Raw genomic sequence first — 17,374 nt, forward strand, 5'->3', positions numbered from 1 at the left:
AGATTCCTACTTTCATTGCTACCTGCTTGCTGGCTAGCCAGCTAGCCAGCCCTGTGGGCCTTGCTGCTGCTGCTGCAGCCAAAAAACAAAAGGTGGTGCTGCTGCTGCTTCTGCTGCTTCTGCTTCTGCTTGTGTCTGGCCGCTGTTGGAGCGTCCAGGCACAGGACTTCTGCTGCTGCTGACTAAATGGCCTCCTTAATTGGATCATTTGAGTAGCCAGCACACCTGTGCAGGTAGGGCATGACATGATAGGCAGCTGCCTTGATAGCGGGTGGGTGCTGAATGTTCCTAATTGACAAAATAAGATTAATGCTTATGAAGAAATATAAAATCTCATCCCTTCCCCAATATCGCGCCACACCCCTACCCCTTAATTCCCTGGTTGAACTTGATGGACATATGTCTTTTTTCGACCGTACTAACTATGTAACTATGTAACATAACATGGGGGGGGTCTCCTGGCTGTTCACACAGGTGTGTCATTGCTGTACATTGACCATGCATTGCTTCTGTGGTATTGCAAAGGCAAAGACAAATGCTTCCAGCCATCCATTGCACTAATGGATTGGTCATCAGCTGGCTGTCTATGTCCCGCATCAATATAGACCAAAGTACAGAGGGTTAGGCTATGCTATTGTGCACCTACCTGATGCATCAGAAGGTGCGAGGCCCTTGCTAAATTCTGTGCACAGACTTTGAGATCTATACTTTAGACTGTATCTAAACCTGCTCCAACATGGACTGACATTCTGGCCTACTTTCAGCCGATGCGACTTGTCTGTCGCTGAACAGTCGCTTTTTATGTATTCAGCACCTATGTATAATGTTGTAAAAATGCTCTAGAAGCTAAAGTCGCAGAAATGTCACACATATTTGGCCTGCAACTTTCTGTGCGACAAATTCAGACAGGAAAAATCAGTATAAATCCTTAGAAAATTATCCCCCAGTGTCTCCATCTGCTGGCGGTATTGAATAAGCATTGCTGCACTGATGGGGTATGCATTAGACGAAAAAAAAGAAGAAAAAGAAGAATAATACGCCCAGAAAAGAGGCGAAAAGGAGAAAAACGTAAAAAAACGTGAAAAAAAAGTAAGAGGAAGAGAAGGGAAAAAAAGGTGGAAATGGGTTTAAAAGTGATTTCGGCGGAGAAATATATATATATATATATATATATATATATATATATATATATATACGCGCACACACACACATATATATAAACGTATTCTCCGTTGAGATATTGCAGCCGCTGCTGTGTCCAGGCCCAGGAGCCTTAGCACTGTGCTGTGATGTCACTCAATACCACTGACATCACTAGGTGTAAACAACATCTCTCCTTTGCTGTGTATGTGACTATGGAGCTGTTTGGTGATGTCGTCTATTATGGCCTTCATAGAAGCAACAGGAGATTGTTGCATCCATCTAGAACCCTCAGAACTACAGTGCTATGATGTCACTCACTTCCACAGGCCTTGCAGAGTGTAAACAACAACAACCCAGCTTTGTTGTGTATGTAACCATAGGGATTTGTGATGTCACCTAGAACCTTCACAGCAGCGACAGCTTTATGAGGAGCATCAGCACTGCTCTGCCTGAGCAGAACCATCACCGCCATAGGTTGTCAAATAACCCGGATTTAACCCACACAGGTAAGTCCAATGGGGTGCAGGCATGTCCTCTATGCTTACAGCTTCCCGTGGGTGTTGGTTTGATACCGTTTGGGGACAGCCAAGGAGGCATCTGCAGGCAACAAAGGTAGGTGTGTGCTTGTGTGTGTGTTTCCTATGCAGATCCTAAGCCCAGTGTCACATGCAAGTAGGAGGAGTAAGAAGGGTTCCTGGCAAATCCGGGTTATGGATTGCATTTAAAAAGGCCCCGTGGGAGTGCAATGGGCCCCTGTCTTGCTGCTTAGCAATAATGGTATGGGTTTAGGTTCTGCTGTGTGTACTGGTGGTTGACTGCCCCCCAGCCCAGAGTGTGCATGGAAAATTGTCTGGCAGCCTCCCTGACAGCAAGCAGTGATAGTGCCCATGAAGGGGACCTTGTTGGGCCCGCCCCTTTCACGGTTATCGCTTCTCGGCCTTTTGGCTAAGATCAAGTGTAGTATCTGTTCTTATCAGTTTAATATCTGATACGTCCCCTATCTGGGGACCATATATTAAATGGATTTTTGAGAACGGGGGCCGATTTCGAAGCTTGCTTCCGTCGCCCTATGCATTGACCCGATATGGCAGTATCTTCGGGTACAGTGCACCACCCCCTTACAGGGTTAAAAAGAAAGATTCCTACTTTCATTGCTACCTGCTTGCTGGCTAGCCAGCTAGCCAGCCCTGTGGGCCTTGCTGCTGCTGCTGCAGCCAAAAAACAAAAGGTGGTGCTGCTGCTGCTTCTGCTGCTTCTGCTTCTGCTTGTGTCTGGCCGCTGTTGGAGCGTCCAGGCACAGGACTTCTGCTGCTGCTGACTAAATGGCCTCCTTAATTGGATCATTTGAGTAGCCAGCACACCTGTGCAGGTAGGGCATGACATGATAGGCAGCTGCCTTGATAGCGGGTGGGTGCTGAATGTTCCTAATTGACAAAATAAGATTAATGCTTATGAAGAAATATAAAATCTCATCCCTTCCCCAATATCGCGCCACACCCCTACCCCTTAATTCCCTGGTTGAACTTGATGGACATATGTCTTTTTTCGACCGTACTAACTATGTAACTATGTAACATAACATGGGGGGGTGGTCTCCTGGCTGTTCACACAGGTGTGTCATTGCTGTACATTGACCATGCATTGCTTCTGTGGTATTGCAAAGGCAAAGACAAATGCTTCCAGCCATCCATTGCACTAATGGATTGGTCATCAGCTGGCTGTCTATGTCCCGCATCAATATAGACCAAAGTACAGAGGGTTAGGCTATGCTATTGTGCACCTACCTGATGCATCAGAAGGTGCGAGGCCCTTGCTAAATTCTGTGCACAGACTTTGAGATCTATACTTTAGACTGTATCTAAACCTGCTCCAACATGGACTGACATTCTGGCCTACTTTCAGCCGATGCGACTTGTCTGTCGCTGAACAGTCGCTTTTTATGTATTCAGCACCTATGTATAATGTTGTAAAAATGCTCTAGAAGCTAAAGTCGCAGAAATGTCACACATATTTGGCCTGCAACTTTCTGTGCGACAAATTCAGACAGGAAAAATCAGTATAAATCCTTAGAAAATTATCCCCCAGTGTCTCCATCTGCTGGCGGTATTGAATAAGCATTGCTGCACTGATGGGGTATGCATTAGACGAAAAAAAAGAAGAAAAAGAAGAATAATACGCCCAGAAAAGAGGCGAAAAGGAGAAAAACGTAAAAAAACGTGAAAAAAAAGTAAGAGGAAGAGAAGGGAAAAAAAGGTGGAAATGGGTTTAAAAGTGATTTCGGCGGAGAAATATATATATATATATATATATATATATATATATATATATATACGCGCACACACACACATATATATAAACGTATTCTCCGTTGAGATATTGCAGCCGCTGCTGTGTCCAGGCCCAGGAGCCTTAGCACTGTGCTGTGATGTCACTCAATACCACTGACATCACTAGGTGTAAACAACATCTCTCCTTTGCTGTGTATGTGACTATGGAGCTGTTTGGTGATGTCGTCTATTATGGCCTTCATAGAAGCAACAGGAGATTGTTGCATCCATCTAGAACCCTCAGAACTACAGTGCTATGATGTCACTCACTTCCACAGGCCTTGCAGAGTGTAAACAACAACAACCCAGCTTTGTTGTGTATGTAACCATAGGGATTTGTGATGTCACCTAGAACCTTCACAGCAGCGACAGCTTTATGAGGAGCATCAGCACTGCTCTGCCTGAGCAGAACCATCACCGCCATAGGTTGTCAAATAACCCGGATTTAACCCACACAGGTAAGTCCAATGGGGTGCAGGCATGTCCTCTATGCTTACAGCTTCCCGTGGTTGTTGGTTTGATACCGTTTGGGGACAGCCAAGGAGGCATCTGCAGGCAACAAAGGTAGGTGTGTGCTTGTGTGTGTGTTTCCTATGCAGATCCTAAGCCCAGTGTCACATGCAAGTAGGAGGAGTAAGAAGGGTTCCTGGCAAATCCGGGTTATGGATTGCATTTAAAAAGGCCCCGTGGGAGTGCAATGGGCCCCTGTCTTGCTGCTTAGCAATAATGGTATGGGTTTAGGTTCTGCTGTGTGTACTGGTGGTTGACTGCCCCCCAGCCCAGAGTGTGCATGGAAAATTGTCTGGCAGCCTCCCTGACAGCAAGCAGTGATAGTGCCCATGAAGGGGACCTTGTTGGGCCCGCCCCTTTCACGGTTATCGCTTCTCGGCCTTTTGGCTAAGATCAAGTGTAGTATCTGTTCTTATCAGTTTAATATCTGATACGTCCCCTATCTGGGGACCATATATTAAATGGATTTTTGAGAACGGGGGCCGATTTCGAAGCTTGCTTCCGTCGCCCTATGCATTGACCCGATATGGCAGTATCTTCGGGTACAGTGCACCACCCCCTTACAGGGTTAAAAAGAAAGATTCCTACTTTCATTGCTACCTGCTTGCTGGCTAGCCAGCTAGCCAGCCCTGTGGGCCTTGCTGCTGCTGCTGCAGCCAAAAAACAAAAGGTGGTGCTGCTGCTGCTTCTGCTGCTTCTGCTTCTGCTTGTGTCTGGCCGCTGTTGGAGCGTCCAGGCACAGGACTTCTGCTGCTGCTGACTAAATGGCCTCCTTAATTGGATCATTTGAGTAGCCAGCACACCTGTGCAGGTAGGGCATGACATGATAGGCAGCTGCCTTGATAGCGGGTGGGTGCTGAATGTTCCTAATTGACAAAATAAGATTAATGCTTATGAAGAAATATAAAATCTCATCCCTTCCCCAATATCGCGCCACACCCCTACCCCTTAATTCCCTGGTTGAACTTGATGGACATATGTCTTTTTTCGACCGTACTAACTATGTAACTATGTAACATAACATGGGGGGGTGGTCTCCTGGCTGTTCACACAGGTGTGTCATTGCTGTACATTGACCATGCATTGCTTCTGTGGTATTGCAAAGGCAAAGACAAATGCTTCCAGCCATCCATTGCACTAATGGATTGGTCATCAGCTGGCTGTCTATGTCCCGCATCAATATAGACCAAAGTACAGAGGGTTAGGCTATGCTATTGTGCACCTACCTGATGCATCAGAAGGTGCGAGGCCCTTGCTAAATTCTGTGCACAGACTTTGAGATCTATACTTTAGACTGTATCTAAACCTGCTCCAACATGGACTGACATTCTGGCCTACTTTCAGCCGATGCGACTTGTCTGTCGCTGAACAGTCGCTTTTTATGTATTCAGCACCTATGTATAATGTTGTAAAAATGCTCTAGAAGCTAAAGTCGCAGAAATGTCACACATATTTGGCCTGCAACTTTCTGTGCGACAAATTCAGACAGGAAAAATCAGTATAAATCCTTAGAAAATTATCCCCCAGTGTCTCCATCTGCTGGCGGTATTGAATAAGCATTGCTGCACTGATGGGGTATGCATTAGACGAAAAAAAAGAAGAAAAAGAAGAATAATACGCCCAGAAAAGAGGCGAAAAGGAGAAAAACGTAAAAAAACGTGAAAAAAAAGTAAGAGGAAGAGAAGGGAAAAAAAGGTGGAAATGGGTTTAAAAGTGATTTCGGCGGAGAAATATATATATATATATATATATATATATATATATATATATATATACGCGCACACACACACATATATATAAACGTATTCTCCGTTGAGATATTGCAGCCGCTGCTGTGTCCAGGCCCAGGAGCCTTAGCACTGTGCTGTGATGTCACTCAATACCACTGACATCACTAGGTGTAAACAACATCTCTCCTTTGCTGTGTATGTGACTATGGAGCTGTTTGGTGATGTCGTCTATTATGGCCTTCATAGAAGCAACAGGAGATTGTTGCATCCATCTAGAACCCTCAGAACTACAGTGCTATGATGTCACTCACTTCCACAGGCCTTGCAGAGTGTAAACAACAACAACCCAGCTTTGTTGTGTATGTAACCATAGGGATTTGTGATGTCACCTAGAACCTTCACAGCAGCGACAGCTTTATGAGGAGCATCAGCACTGCTCTGCCTGAGCAGAACCATCACCGCCATAGGTTGTCAAATAACCCGGATTTAACCCACACAGGTAAGTCCAATGGGGTGCAGGCATGTCCTCTATGCTTACAGCTTCCCGTGGTTGTTGGTTTGATACCGTTTGGGGACAGCCAAGGAGGCATCTGCAGGCAACAAAGGTAGGTGTGTGCTTGTGTGTGTGTTTCCTATGCAGATCCTAAGCCCAGTGTCACATGCAAGTAGGAGGAGTAAGAAGGGTTCCTGGCAAATCCGGGTTATGGATTGCATTTAAAAAGGCCCCGTGGGAGTGCAATGGGCCCCTGTCTTGCTGCTTAGCAATAATGGTATGGGTTTAGGTTCTGCTGTGTGTACTGGTGGTTGACTGCCCCCCAGCCCAGAGTGTGCATGGAAAATTGTCTGGCAGCCTCCCTGACAGCAAGCAGTGATAGTGCCCATGAAGGGGACCTTGTTGGGCCCGCCCCTTTCACGGTTATCGCTTCTCGGCCTTTTGGCTAAGATCAAGTGTAGTATCTGTTCTTATCAGTTTAATATCTGATACGTCCCCTATCTGGGGACCATATATTAAATGGATTTTTGAGAACGGGGGCCGATTTCGAAGCTTGCTTCCGTCGCCCTATGCATTGACCCGATATGGCAGTATCTTCGGGTACAGTGCACCACCCCCTTACAGGGTTAAAAAGAAAGATTCCTACTTTCATTGCTACCTGCTTGCTGGCTAGCCAGCTAGCCAGCCCTGTGGGCCTTGCTGCTGCTGCTGCAGCCAAAAAACAAAAGGTGGTGCTGCTGCTGCTTCTGCTGCTTCTGCTTCTGCTTGTGTCTGGCCGCTGTTGGAGCGTCCAGGCACAGGACTTCTGCTGCTGCTGACTAAATGGCCTCCTTAATTGGATCATTTGAGTAGCCAGCACACCTGTGCAGGTAGGGCATGACATGATAGGCAGCTGCCTTGATAGCGGGTGGGTGCTGAATGTTCCTAATTGACAAAATAAGATTAATGCTTATGAAGAAATATAAAATCTCATCCCTTCCCCAATATCGCGCCACACCCCTACCCCTTAATTCCCTGGTTGAACTTGATGGACATATGTCTTTTTTCGACCGTACTAACTATGTAACTATGTAACATAACATGGGGGGGGTCTCCTGGCTGTTCACACAGGTGTGTCATTGCTGTACATTGACCATGCATTGCTTCTGTGGTATTGCAAAGGCAAAGACAAATGCTTCCAGCCATCCATTGCACTAATGGATTGGTCATCAGCTGGCTATCTATGTCCCGCATCAATATAGACCAAAGTACAGAGGGTTAGGCTATGCTATTGTGCACCTACCTGATGCATCAGAAGGTGCGAGGCCCTTGCTAAATTCTGTGCACAGACTTTGAGATCTATACTTTAGACTGTATCTAAACCTGCTCCAACATGGACTGACATTCTGGCCTACTTTCAGCCGATGCGACTTGTCTGTCGCTGAACAGTCGCTTTTTATGTATTCAGCACCTATGTATAATGTTGTAAAAATGCTCTAGAAGCTAAAGTCGCAGAAATGTCACACATATTTGGCCTGCAACTTTCTGTGCGACAAATTCAGACAGGAAAAATCAGTATAAATCCTTAGAAAATTATCCCCCAGTGTCTCCATCTGCTGGCGGTATTGAATAAGCATTGCTGCACTGATGGGGTATGCATTAGACGAAAAAAAAGAAGAAAAAGAAGAATAATACGCCCAGAAAAGAGGCGAAAAGGAGAAAAACGTAAAAAAACGTGAAAAAAAAGTAAGAGGAAGAGAAGGGAAAAAAAGGTGGAAATGGGTTTAAAAGTGATTTCGGCGGAGAAATATATATATATATATATATATATATATATATATATACGCGCACACACACACATATATATAAACGTATTCTCCGTTGAGATATTGCAGCCGCTGCTGTGTCCAGGCCCAGGAGCCTTAGCACTGTGCTGTGATGTCACTCAATACCACTGACATCACTAGGTGTAAACAACATCTCTCCTTTGCTGTGTATGTGACTATGGAGCTGTTTGGTGATGTCGTCTATTATGGCCTTCATAGAAGCAACAGGAGATTGTTGCATCCATCTAGAACCCTCAGAACTACAGTGCTATGATGTCACTCACTTCCACAGGCCTTGCAGAGTGTAAACAACAACAACCCAGCTTTGTTGTGTATGTAACCATAGGGATTTGTGATGTCACCTAGAACCTTCACAGCAGCGACAGCTTTATGAGGAGCATCAGCACTGCTCTGCCTGAGCAGAACCATCACCGCCATAGGTTGTCAAATAACCCGGATTTAACCCACACAGGTAAGTCCAATGGGGTGCAGGCATGTCCTCTATGCTTACAGCTTCCCGTGGGTGTTGGTTTGATACCGTTTGGGGACAGCCAAGGAGGCATCTGCAGGCAACAAAGGTAGGTGTGTGCTTGTGTGTGTGTTTCCTATGCAGATCCTAAGCCCAGTGTCACATGCAAGTAGGAGGAGTAAGAAGGGTTCCTGGCAAATCCGGGTTATGGATTGCATTTAAAAAGGCCCCGTGGGAGTGCAATGGGCCCCTGTCTTGCTGCTTAGCAATAATGGTATGGGTTTAGGTTCTGCTGTGTGTACTGGTGGTTGACTGCCCCCCAGCCCAGAGTGTGCATGGAAAATTGTCTGGCAGCCTCCCTGACAGCAAGCAGTGATAGTGCCCATGAAGGGGACCTTGTTGGGCCCGCCCTTTTCACGGTTATCGCTTCTCGGCCTTTTGGCTAAGATCAAGTGTAGTATCTGTTCTTATCAGTTTAATATCTGATACGTCCCCTATCTGGGGACCATATATTAAATGGATTTTTGAGAACGGGGGCCGATTTCGAAGCTTGCTTCCGTCGCCCTATGCATTGACCCGATATGGCAGTATCTTCGGGTACAGTGCACCACCCCCTTACAGGGTTAAAAAGAAAGATTCCTACTTTCATTGCTACCTGCTTGCTGGCTAGCCAGCTAGCCAGCCCTGTGGGCCTTGCTGCTGCTGCTGCAGCCAAAAAACAAAAGGTGGTGCTGCTGCTGCTTCTGCTGCTTCTGCTTCTGCTTGTGTCTGGCCGCTGTTGGAGCGTCCAGGCACAGGACTTCTGCTGCTGCTGACTAAATGGCCTCCTTAATTGGATCATTTGAGTAGCCAGCACACCTGTGCAGGTAGGGCATGACATGATAGGCAGCTGCCTTGATAGCGGGTGGGTGCTGAATGTTCCTAATTGACAAAATAAGATTAATGCTTATGAAGAAATATAAAATCTCATCCCTTCCCCAATATCGCGCCACACCCCTACCCCTTAATTCCCTGGTTGAACTTGATGGACATATGTCTTTTTTCGACCGTACTAACTATGTAACTATGTAACATAACATGGGGGGGGTCTCCTGGCTGTTCACACAGGTGTGTCATTGCTGTACATTGACCATGCATTGCTTCTGTGGTATTGCAAAGGCAAAGACAAATGCTTCCAGCCATCCATTGCACTAATGGATTGGTCATCAGCTGGCTGTCTATGTCCCGCATCAATATAGACCAAAGTACAGAGGGTTAGGCTATGCTATTGTGCACCTACCTGATGCATCAGAAGGTGCGAGGCCCTTGCTAAATTCTGTGCACAGACTTTGAGATCTATACTTTAGACTGTATCTAAACCTGCTCCAACATGGACTGACATTCTGGCCTACTTTCAGCCGATGCGACTTGTCTGTCGCTGAACAGTCGCTTTTTATGTATTCAGCACCTATGTATAATGTTGTAAAAATGCTCTAGAAGCTAAAGTCGCAGAAATGTCACACATATTTGGCCTGCAACTTTCTGTGCGACAAATTCAGACAGGAAAAATCAGTATAAATCCTTAGAAAATTATCCCCCAGTGTCTCCATCTGCTGGCGGTATTGAATAAGCATTGCTGCACTGATGGGGTATGCATTAGACGAAAAAAAAGAAGAAAAAGAAGAATAATACGCCCAGAAAAGAGGCGAAAAGGAGAAAAACGTAAAAAAACGTGAAAAAAAAGTAAGAGGAAGAGAAGGGAAAAAAAGGTGGAAATGGGTTTAAAAGTGATTTCGGCGGAGAAATATATATATATATATATATATATATATATATATATATACGCGCACACACACACATATATATAAACGTATTCTCCGTTGAGATATTGCAGCCGCTGCTGTGTCCAGGCCCAGGAGCCTTAGCACTGTGCTGTGATGTCACTCAATACCACTGACATCACTAGGTGTAAACAACATCTCTCCTTTGCTGTGTATGTGACTATGGAGCTGTTTGGTGATGTCGTCTATTATGGCCTTCATAGAAGCAACAGGAGATTGTTGCATCCATCTAGAACCCTCAGAACTACAGTGCTATGATGTCACTCACTTCCACAGGCCTTGCAGAGTGTAAACAACAACAACCCAGCTTTGTTGTGTATGTAACCATAGGGATTTGTGATGTCACCTAGAACCTTCACAGCAGCGACAGCTTTATGAGGAGCATCAGCACTGCTCTGCCTGAGCAGAACCATCACCGCCATAGGTTGTCAAATAACCCGGATTTAACCCACACAGGTAAGTCCAATGGGGTGCAGGCATGTCCTCTATGCTTACAGCTTCCCGTGGGTGTTGGTTTGATACCGTTTGGGGACAGCCAAGGAGGCATCTGCAGGCAACAAAGGTAGGTGTGTGCTTGTGTGTGTGTTTCCTATGCAGATCCTAAGCCCAGTGTCACATGCAAGTAGGAGGAGTAAGAAGGGTTCCTGGCAAATCCGGGTTATGGATTGCATTTAAAAAGGCCCCGTGGGAGTGCAATGGGCCCCTGTCTTGCTGCTTAGCAATAATGGTATGGGTTTAGGTTCTGCTGTGTGTACTGGTGGTTGACTGCCCCCCAGCCCAGAGTGTGCATGGAAAATTGTCTGGCAGCCTCCCTGACAGCAAGCAGTGATAGTGCCCATGAAGGGGACCTTGTTGGGCCCGCCCCTTTCACGGTTATCGCTTCTCGGCCTTTTGGCTAAGATCAAGTGTAGTATCTGTTCTTATCAGTTTAATATCTGATACGTCCCCTATCTGGGGACCATATATTAAATGGATTTTTGAGAACGGGGGCCGATTTCGAAGCTTGCTTCCGTCGCCCTATGCATTGACCCGATATGGCAGTATCTTCGGGTACAGTGCACCACCCCCTTACAGGGTTAAAAAGAAAGATTCCTACTTTCATTGCTACCTGCTTGCTGGCTAGCCAGCTAGCCAGCCCTGTGGGCCTTGCTGCTGCTGCTGCAGCCAAAAAACAAAAGGTGGTGCTGCTGCTGCTTCTGCTGCTTCTGCTTCTGCTTGTGTCTGGCCGCTGTTGGAGCGTCCAGGCACAGGACTTCTGCTGCTGCTGACTAAATGGCCTCCTTAATTGGATCATTTGAGTAGCCAGCACACCTGTGCAGGTAGGGCATGACATGATAGGCAGCTGCCTTGATAGCGGGTGGGTGCTGAATGTTCCTAATTGACAAAATAAGATTAATGCTTATGAAGAAATATAAAATCTCATCCCTTCCCCAATATCGCGCCACACCCCTACCCCTTAATTCCCTGGTTGAACTTGATGGACATATGTCTTTTTTCGACCGTACTAACTATGTAACTATGTAACATAACATGGGGGGGGTCTCCTTCTCCTGGCTGTTCACACAGGTGTGTCATTGCTGTACATTGACCATGCATTGCTTCTGTGGTATTGCAAAGGCAAAGACAAATGCTTCCAGCCATCCATTGCACTAATGGATTGGTCATCAGCTGGCTGTCTATGTCCCGCATCAATATAGACCAAAGTACAGAGGGTTAGGCTATGCTATTGTGCACCTACCTGATGCATCAGAAGGTGCGAGGCCCTTGCTAAATTCTGTGCACAGACTTTGAGATCTATACTTTAGACTGTATCTAAACCTGCTCCAACATGGACTGACATTCTGGCCTACTTTCAGCCGATGCGACTTGTCTGTCGCTGAACAGTCGCTTTTTATGTATTCAGCACCTATGTATAATGTTGTAAAAATGCTCTAGAAGCTAAAGTCGCAGAAATGTCACACATATTTGGCCTGCAACTTTCTGTGCGACAAATTCAGACAGGAAAAATCAGTATAAATCCTTAGAAAATTATCCCCCAGTGTCTCCATCTGCTGGCGGTATTGAATAAGCATTGCTGCACTGATGGGGTATGCATTAGACGAAAAAAAAGAAGAAAAAGAAGAATAATACGCCCAGAAAAGAGGCGAAAAGGAGAAAAACGTAAAAAAACGTGAAAAAAAAGTAAGAGGAAGAGAAGGGAAAAAAAGGTGGAAATGGGTTTAAAAGTGATTTCGGCGGAGAAATATATATATATATATATATATATATATATATATATATATATATATATACGCGCACACACACACATATATATAAACGTATTCTCCGTTGAGATATTGCAGCCGCTGCTGTGTCCAGGCCCAGGAGCCTTAGCACTGTGCTGTGATGTCACTCAATACCACTGACATCACTAGGTGTAAACAACATCTCTCCTTTGCTGTGTATGTGACTATGGAGCTGTTTGGTGATGTCGTCTATTATGGCCTTCATAGAAGCAACAGGAGATTGTTGCATCCATCTAGAACCCTCAGAACTACAGTGCTATGATGTCACTCACTTCCACAGGCCTTGCAGAGTGTAAACAACAACAACCCAGCTTTGTTGTGTATGTAACCATAGGGATTTGTGATGTCACCTAGAACCTTCACAGCAGCGACAGCTTTATGAGGAGCATCAGCACTGCTCTGCCTGAGCAGAACCATCACCGCCATAGGTTGTCAAATAACCCGGATTTAACCCACACAGGTAAGTCCAATGGGGTGCAGGCATGTCCTCTATGCTTACAGCTTCCCGTGGGTGTTGGTTTGATACCGTTTGGGGACAGCCAAGGAGGCATCTGCAGGCAACAAAGGTAGGTGTGTGCTTGTGTGTGTGTTTCCTATGCAGATCCTAAGCCCAGTGTCACATGCAAGTAGGAGGAGTAAGAAGGGTTCCTGGCAAATCCGGGTTATGGATTGCATTTAAAAAGGCCCCGTGGGAGTGCAATGGGCCCCTGTCTTGCTGCTTAGCAATAATGGTATGGGTTTAGGTTCTGCTGTGTGTACTGGTGGTTGACTGCCCCCCAGCCCAGAGTGTGCATGGAAAATTGTCTGGCAGCCTCCCTGACAGCAAGCAGTGATAGTGCCCATGAAGGGGACCTTGTTGGGCCCGCCCCTTTCACGGTTATCGCTTCTCGGCCTTTTGGCTAAGATCAAGTGTAGTATCTGTTCTTATCAGTTTAATATCTGATACGTCCCCTATCTGGGGACCATATATTAAATGGATTTTTGAGAACGGGGGCCGATTTCGAAGCTTGCTTCCGTCGCCCTATGCATTGACCCGATATGGCAGTATCTTCGGGTACAGTGCACCACCCCCTTACAGGGTTAAAAAGAAAGATTCCTACTTTCATTGCTACCTGCTTGCTGGCTAGCCAGCTAGCCAGCCCTGTGGGCCTTGCTGCTGCTGCTGCAGCCAAAAAACAAAAGGTGGTGCTGCTGCTGCTTCTGCTGCTTCTGCTTCTGCTTGTGTCTGGCCGCTGTTGGAGCGTCCAGGCACAGGACTTCTGCTGCTGCTGACTAAATGGCCTCCTTAATTGGATCATTTGAGTAGCCAGCACACCTGTGCAGGTAGGGCATGACATGATAGGCAGCTGCCTTGATAGCGGGTGGGTGCTGAATGTTCCTAATTGACAAAATAAGATTAATGCTTATGAAGAAATATAAAATCTCATCCCTTCCCCAATATCGCGCCACACCCCTACCCCTTAATTCCCTGGTTGAACTTGATGGACATATGTCTTTTTTCGACCGTACTAACTATGTAACTATGTAACATAACATGGGGGGGGTCTCCTGGCTGTTCACACAGGTGTGTCATTGCTGTACATTGACCATGCATTGCTTCTGTGGTATTGCAAAGGCAAAGACAAATGCTTCCAGCCATCCATTGCACTAATGGATTGGTCATCAGCTGGCTGTCTATGTCCCGCATCAATATAGACCAAAGTACAGAGGGTTAGGCTATGCTATTGTGCACCTACCTGATGCATCAGAAGGTGCGAGGCCCTTGCTAAATTCTGTGCACAGACTTTGAGATCTATACTTTAGACTGTATCTAAACCTGCTCCAACATGGACTGACATTCTGGCCTACTTTCAGCCGATGCGACTTGTCTGTCGCTGAACAGTCGCTTTTTATGTATTCAGCACCTATGTATAATGTTGTAAAAATGCTCTAGAAGCTAAAGTCGCAGAAATGTCACACATATTTGGCCTGCAACTTTCTGTGCGACAAATTCAGACAGGAAAAATCAGTATAAATCCTTAGAAAATTATCCCCCAGTGTCTCCATCTGCTGGCGGTATTGAATAAGCATTGCTGCACTGATGGGGTATGCATTAGACGAAAAAAAAGAAGAAAAAGAAGAATAATACGCCCAGAAAAGAGGCGAAAAGGAGAAAAACGTAAAAAAACGTGAAAAAAAAGTAAGAGGAAGAGAAGGGAAAAAAAGGTGGAAATGGGTTTAAAAGTGATTTCGGCGGAGAAATATATATATATATATATATATATATATATATATATATATACGCGCACACACACACATATATATAAACGTATTCTCCGTTGAGATATTGCAGCCGCTGCTGTGTCCAGGCCCAGGAGCCTTAGCACTGTGCTGTGATGTCACTCAATACCACTGACATCACTAGGTGTAAACAACATCTCTCCTTTGCTGTGTATGTGACTATGGAGCTGTTTGGTGATGTCGTCTATTATGGCCTTCATAGAAGCAACAGGAGATTGTTGCATCCATCTAGAACCCTCAGAACTACAGTGCTATGATGTCACTCACTTCCACAGGCCTTGCAGAGTGTAAACAACAACAACCCAGCTTTGTTGTGTATGTAACCATAGGGATTTGTGATGTCACCTAGAACCTTCACAGCAGCGACAGCTTTATGAGGAGCATCAGCACTGCTCTGCCTGAGCAGAACCATCACCGCCATAGGTTGTCAAATAACCCGGATTTAACCCACACAGGTAAGTCCAATGGGGTACAGGCATGTCCTCTATGCTTACAGCTTCCCGTGGGTGTTGGTTTGATACCGTTTGGGGACAGCCAAGGAGGCATCTGCAGGCAACAAAGGTAGGTGTGTGCTTGTGTGTGTGTTTCCTATGCAGATCCTAAGCCCAGTGTCACATGCAAGTAGGAGGAGTAAGAAGGGTTCCTGGCAAATCCGGGTTATGGATTGCATTTAAAAAGGCCCCGTGGGAGTGCAATGGGCCCCTGTCTTGCTGCTTAGCAATAATGGTATGGGTTTAGGTTCTGCTGTGTGTACTGGTGGTTGACTGCCCCCCAGCCCAGAGTGTGCATGGAAAATTGTCTGGCAGCCTCCCTGACAGCAAGCAGTGATAGTGCCCATGAAGGGGACCTTGTTGGGCCCGCCCCTTTCACGGTTATCGCTTCTCGGCCTTTTGGCTAAGATCAAGTGTAGTATCTGTTCTTATCAGTTTAATATCTGATACGTCCCCTATCTGGGGACCATATATTAAATGGATTTTTGAGAACGGGGGCCGATTTCGAAGCTTGCTTCCGTCGCCCTATGCATTGACCCGATATGGCAGTATCTTCGGGTACAGTGCACCACCCCCTTACAGGGTTAAAAAGAAAGATTCCTACTTTCATTGCTACCTGCTTGCTGGCTAGCCAGCTAGCCAGCCCTGTGGGCCTTGCTGCTGCTGCTGCAGCCAAAAAACAAAAGGTGGTGCTGCTGCTGCTTCTGCTGCTTCTGCTTCTGCTTGTGTCTGGCCGCTGTTGGAGCGTCCAGGCACAGGACTTCTGCTGCTGCTGACTAAATGGCCTCCTTAATTGGATCATTTGAGTAGCCAGCACACCTGTGCAGGTAGGGCATGACATGATAGGCAGCTGCCTTGATAGCGGGTGGGTGCTGAATGTTCCTAATTGACAAAATAAGATTAATGCTTATGAAGAAATATAAAATCTCATCCCTTCCCCAATATCGCGCCACACCCCTACCCCTTAATTCCCTGGTTGAACTTGATGGACATATGTCTTTTTTCGACCGTACTAACTATGTAACTATGTAACATAACATGGGGGGGGTCTCCTGGCTGTTCACACAGGTGTGTCATTGCTGTACATTGACCATGCATTGCTTCTGTGGTATTGCAAAGGCAAAGACAAATGCTTCCAGCCATCCATTGCACTAATGGATTGGTCATCAGCTGGCTGTCTATGTCCCGCATCAATATAGACCAAAGTACAGAGGGTTAGGCTATGCTATTGTGCACCTACCTGATGCATCAGAAGGTGCGAGGCCCTTGCTAAATTCTGTGCACAGACTTTGAGATCTATACTTTAGACTGTATCTAAACCTGCTCCAACATGGACTGACATTCTGGCCTACTTTCAGCCGATGCGACTTGTCTGTCGCTGAACAGTCGCTTTTTATGTATTCAGCACCTATGTATAATGTTGTAAAAATGCTCTAGAAGCTCTAGAAGCTAAAGTCGCAGAAATGTCACACATATTTGGCCTGCAACTTTCTGTGCGACAAATTCAGACAGGAAAAATCAGTATAAATCCTTAGAAAATTATCCCCCAGTGTCTCCATCTGCTGGCGGTATTGAATAAGCATTGCTGCACTGATGGGGTATGCATTAGACGAAAAAAAAGAAGAAAAAGAAGAATAATACGCCCAGAAAAGAGGCGAAAAGGAGAAAAACGTAAAAAAACGTGAAAAAAAAGTAAGAGGAAGAGAAGGGAAAAAAAGGTGGAAATGGGTTTAAAAGTGATTTCGGCGGAGAAATATATATATATATATATATATATATATATATATATATATATATACGCGCACACACACACATATATATAAACGTATTCTCCGTTGAGATATTGCAGCCGCTGCTGTGTCCAGGCCCAGGAGCCTTAGCACTGTGCTGTGATGTCACTCAATACCACTGACATCACTAGGTGTAAACAACATCTCTCCTTTGCTGTGTATGTGACTATGGAGCTGTTTGGTGATGTCGTCTATTATGGCCTTCATAGAAGCAACAGGAGATTGTTGCAT

General features: G+C 45.7%; 7 non-coding genes across 7 annotated transcripts; all 7 read left to right on the forward strand.

Moving 5' to 3' along the window:
* The first annotated feature begins 2,068 nt into the window (after nt 1-2,068).
* Nucleotides 2,069-2,259, forward strand: LOC130334228 (U2 spliceosomal RNA). Its single transcript, XR_008876064.1, has one exon. It is a non-coding gene; the product is annotated as a U2 spliceosomal RNA (small nuclear RNA).
* A 2,088-nt stretch (nt 2,260-4,347) lies between these two features.
* LOC130334229 (U2 spliceosomal RNA) lies at nt 4,348-4,538 on the forward strand. The gene has a single exon (XR_008876065.1). It is a non-coding gene; the product is annotated as a U2 spliceosomal RNA (small nuclear RNA).
* A 2,090-nt stretch (nt 4,539-6,628) lies between these two features.
* LOC130334230 (U2 spliceosomal RNA) lies at nt 6,629-6,819 on the forward strand. The gene has a single exon (XR_008876066.1). It is a non-coding gene; the product is annotated as a U2 spliceosomal RNA (small nuclear RNA).
* Nucleotides 6,820-8,899: 2,080 nt separating this feature from the next.
* LOC130334231 (U2 spliceosomal RNA) lies at nt 8,900-9,090 on the forward strand. Its single transcript, XR_008876067.1, has one exon. It is a non-coding gene; the product is annotated as a U2 spliceosomal RNA (small nuclear RNA).
* Nucleotides 9,091-11,172: 2,082 nt separating this feature from the next.
* On the forward strand, nt 11,173-11,363 carry LOC130334232 (U2 spliceosomal RNA). Its single transcript, XR_008876068.1, has one exon. It is a non-coding gene; the product is annotated as a U2 spliceosomal RNA (small nuclear RNA).
* A 2,098-nt stretch (nt 11,364-13,461) lies between these two features.
* LOC130334233 (U2 spliceosomal RNA) lies at nt 13,462-13,652 on the forward strand. The gene has a single exon (XR_008876069.1). It is a non-coding gene; the product is annotated as a U2 spliceosomal RNA (small nuclear RNA).
* Nucleotides 13,653-15,736: 2,084 nt separating this feature from the next.
* On the forward strand, nt 15,737-15,927 carry LOC130334234 (U2 spliceosomal RNA). Its single transcript, XR_008876070.1, has one exon. It is a non-coding gene; the product is annotated as a U2 spliceosomal RNA (small nuclear RNA).
* The last annotated feature ends 1,447 nt before the right edge of the window (nt 15,928-17,374 follow it).

This window comes from Hyla sarda, unplaced genomic scaffold (assembly GCF_029499605.1).
Source record: "Hyla sarda isolate aHylSar1 unplaced genomic scaffold, aHylSar1.hap1 scaffold_431, whole genome shotgun sequence".
Taxonomy (NCBI): domain Eukaryota; kingdom Metazoa; phylum Chordata; class Amphibia; order Anura; family Hylidae; genus Hyla; species Hyla sarda.